The sequence below is a fragment of the Octopus bimaculoides genome, chromosome 11 (assembly GCF_001194135.2).
Source record: "Octopus bimaculoides isolate UCB-OBI-ISO-001 chromosome 11, ASM119413v2, whole genome shotgun sequence".
NCBI classification, from domain to species: domain Eukaryota; kingdom Metazoa; phylum Mollusca; class Cephalopoda; order Octopoda; family Octopodidae; genus Octopus; species Octopus bimaculoides.
In genome coordinates this window covers 23995208-23999824 of record NC_068991.1, presented here as the reverse complement: position 1 = coordinate 23999824, position 4617 = coordinate 23995208, and positions in this window count along the sequence as shown.

Here is a 4617-nt window from a genome sequence, read left to right as displayed (position 1 = left end):
TCTCTCTCTCTCTCTCTCTCTCTCTCTCTCTATCTATCTATCTATCTATCTAACTAACTATCTATCTATCTATCTATCTACCTATCTCTATCTATCTATCTCTATCTTCTCCCTCTCTCTCTCCCTCCCTTACCCCTGTTTATACCTTACCTACATACAAAATAACAGATGTATTCACAGGAGAAGCATGCCCCTACCCCCCATCCGAGGTAGAGTCTCCCGACCATATATCAGGTAAGGAGGTGAGGCGGGGGAAGCAAAAAAAAACGGAAGTGAAACCAAAACTAAAGCAACTACACTATCACCACCACCACCGCCTCAAGTTACAGTAACAAAAAAGGCGATACACAAGCGAGACAACAACCACACAAGTGGAAAACTAGAAGACAAATACACAAGCCCAGACAAGCACACCCACAACCAGTTGCACCCATCTTTGTATTAGTAAAAAATAAAAATAGGGAACTGTTTTCTTGCATAGCACAAAAAGGAGACATAGAGAGAGAAGGGGAGGTTTACAAAAACAACACAGTTAATGTACCGGAGGATCTGAAATTACTTAGACTACCAATTAATTCTCACAGGGAAATGAGAGAGAGTTTCCTACATGACGATGGGAACTCAAGTGTTCAGGATTTCCCCAAGAATCCCTATACAGAAAACGAGTTTTCATACACCCGAGTGCTTAGCAGAAAACTTTTAAGGTAGGAGACCTTTTTTCTTCTCTTCTTTTCGGTCAGCTTGGTCATCTTAAGAGTGGGCAGCACAAATAAACATGATCTGGGGTCTTGGATGTGATAGCTGCCAGCGTGACCAAGATTTCTAAGACACGCACCTTAGCACCAATTTTAGCGAATTTGAGATTTTTGTGTCTCTTACTCGACCTGGAACGAGTACCAGGGGAGGTGCTGTTCCAAAAAGGCCTGGGCACGTGATACCATCGATCTTCTTGGACCCGGAAGGTTAATTTGTGGTCTTGGACGTGAAGGGTAGTGAAGGTGGTGCTTTTAGATTACTCGCTGTGTACTCCCCGACTGGGGTGAACAGCCGGCTTTCTTCATACGTTTGGAAATTTTCCTTGGGACGTCTTGTTCTTTAATGCTTGTGGGCAATTAGAACGCCATTTTGAATGCTCGTCTGGACTGTGTGGGGCCAGCCGATAGGAGAGGGGTTATAAAAACTTCACAAAGTTGCTCAGTGGCTTAAAACCGGTTGGATTTCCCGAATGCGCCAATGTGGACATCGGGTCATCCATATGATATCTAGATAGAACATTTTGTAGACCAGTAAACAGAAATAGCATAAGATGTCCACAGTTCAAAGTCGTCAGCTATACAAACCACAAATTTATGATCTGTACAGTTGACCTAGATAGGATCCATAGGCTGGGCTCCAGATACTGGAAACTGGACACGTCTTTCTCGGTGCATCAAGCTTTCAGAGACCGAGTTAACAAGTTAGTCCATTAGAAGTTGTTGAGTACAATCGTCAACAACTGATGATGTACAGCCCCGGAAGAGCTATTAAAGCAGAGGCGTTGGGGTTAGGGTTAGCAATAGAAAAGTCATGAGTAAAGGGAGATATAGTCAGGAAGCTAGAAGAGGCACTTAGAAAAGGCATTGCAATCGACGTACTGGTGACGAGATTGACTCTCGGTCGATTCTTTAATGCCAAGCAAAGAGGTTGCATTGTCAGAGTTAAGACGCGTGCTCTAAAACAGTAGTGAACGAGAGCTGTTCGATGATCTAGAATGGCAGAGCCGCAACGTGGCGACAATTCGGCCTTTGACGGGTGGGTACAGGCTCTTGCAACTGGAATCCGAAGAGATGTGTGCAGAATTTCAGCGGCACTTCACTAAACCGTCCGCGGCGCGCGGTGGGTCGGAGACAGTGGTGACTTTCACTTCCTACGTCGACAGCCTGTCGTAGCTTTTGGTCAGGAATGGGGGGTTCTGCAAAATGCCGATAACAGCCGAAAACATACGTGACACGATAACTAACTACGCACGGGAAAATCTCTGGGGTTGGATGGTTTAACCCTTCGAGTTTAATCTTTAGCTAGCAGAATCGTTAGCACGCCGGGGAAAATGCTTAGCAGCATTTCGTCCATCTTTACGTTTTAAGTTCAAATTCCGCCGAAGTCGACTTTGCCTTTCATCCTTTCGGGATCGATAAAATAAGCACCAGCACAGTATTGGGGTCGATGTAATCGATTATCCCACTCCCCCAAATTTCAGGTCTTGTGCCTATAGTAGAAAGGATTTTTTTTTTCTTCTTTCTTCAAATTTTCTTTCATTTCTCGCCGAGTGTTTTTCGTACACCTAATGCAGAGAAACTCATTGTATTATTATTATTATTATTATTATTATTATTATTATTATTATTATTATTATTATTATTATTATTATTGAGTAAGAGCGTAATGCATGCCATCAAAGTGACACGGGAAAATACGAAGCTCAGTACACCCATCATGACTACCCGTCTGATAAGGATACATCAGGCACATGAGGATGAATTATTTAAACCCCCAAAGAAATCCTCTCTACACATGGCTATGATACTCCTCCCACTACTTCTGCTCGTGGCCAAAGATTCACATGTTGTTAGCCACTATGGGACATGCTCAACTGGCTATGGTCAAGCAACTGACAAGCAAATCTGTGACAATGAGCAGAATATTTGCTGTAGCCCATCTTTTAAACCAAGACAAAATATGTACATGATAACACGTCCAATCAATTAAGATCAGAAGTCATATGAGAGCCACTGCCTGGTACTGCATCGGAACTGTCGAAGTGATGAGACATGTTCTTTGCGAACTTCGAATTAAATGGGGTTTTTTCCATGAAATACCATATGAAAAATTTTTCCATGGAATATTTGCAAGTTAGAGATTATTAACGGCATGTGGGCATCTTCCCCCGATGCCTGGTAACCGATTAAATAGATTGTTCTTGCAGATATTTACTCTTTCATGTTTTGATGACATTTTCACGTCAAAATGGCCATCAGATAAAAAAGAAATGTGAATTTAATACAAAATGAATTTCACACATCAATGCCCACAAACATGCAAGCAAAAAAAAAAAGAAACAAATTGCACGGTCGAGTAAACTTAGGACATAAAGAACAAAGGAACCTTTAACAGAAAATGAAATTATTTGAACAGTTTTAATAATACATGAAACGATAACAACAGGAATAATAACAATAACTCTTGACTATAGACAAATATGAGAGTAGGCGACGGTGAAAAAGACGTTGAAAATGATAGTAAAAAATATGTTGAATATAGCAGCAATGAGATTGATGTATGGCGGTCAGCTGGCAGAATCGTTTGCACGCCGAACATTAGCGGCATTTCGGTACAAGATCGACTTGTACAAAAATTGCTAACCTTCTGCAAAAATTTCAAACTAATATTAATGAGATTGATTGTGCAGGAAAGATGGCCCTGTCAGCTCCAGGAATCGCAGAGACAACCAAGATTAGCAACCTGACACCCCATCCCCCGACTATATCGACTGTTTATGCCTTCTCGTCGATTTGAGTCAAAGAGAGACAGATTAAAGTTAAAACGTCTCTGGCATAATGAGAATTTTTACCGAAGGCACCCGGAGGTTGTCAGCTTTCTCACACCCACTCTGACACCTGGATTTTTCATGGGTACATTTTGGACAAATGTGTGGTATTTGTCCTGACTCTTTATGTCAACTTTGCCTTTAATATTCTCGGGGTCAGAAAAGTATAGTACCAGGCAAGACTAACCGCCACCCACCTTCCCTCAAAACTCCGGACCTAGTAAAACAGAATCGTTAGAGAGTCTGAAAAAAAAAGACTTTGCACTATTTGTTCCGGTTTATACGTTCTAAGTTCAAATGCTGCCGAGATCAACTTTGCTTGACAACGGTCCGGGATCGATGAAATAAAGTTCTCATCAAGTATCGGCTAGTTTCTTCCCCGCAAAAGAATTCTTGGCTTTGTACCAGATACAATTGTAATTATTGTTGTTGTTGTTATATTAATGTAACATGTCATCGTCTGACAAACACGCCTCCAAGAATTTTGAACAAGTCTTCGAATATTTTGTTAACGCGAAGATGAATTGATAAAAGAGATTTGACAAGCAGAAAGATGACATTTAAACAAATACAGGTTTTTGCACTACACGTGTTAAAAATTATTTTAACACGTGTTATTTTATTTTCGTGACTTTCTTCTTGTGTGTTGCTTGTGTTGTATATTCAGTGGACGACTGACATGCATGAAGTGCAGGCTGGCCAGTGTCAATACAAAATTTTATTTTCATTTCCATTAAAACAACACACATTTACTGTTGCATTACCAGTTAATAATTATCGCAGCGATTGCAAGGCAAAATATAAAATTCTGGAACACAGCAACCTCGGTTGTCAAGCGATGGGGGGGGGGACAAACACAGACACACACACACATATTTACGACGGGCTTCTTTCAGTTTCCGTCTACCAAATGCACTCACAAAGTTTTGGTTGGCCCGAGGCTATAGTAGAAGACACTTGACCAAGGTCCCATGCAGTGGGACTGAACCCAGAACTATGTGGTTGGTAAGCCAGCTTCTTACCATATATATATA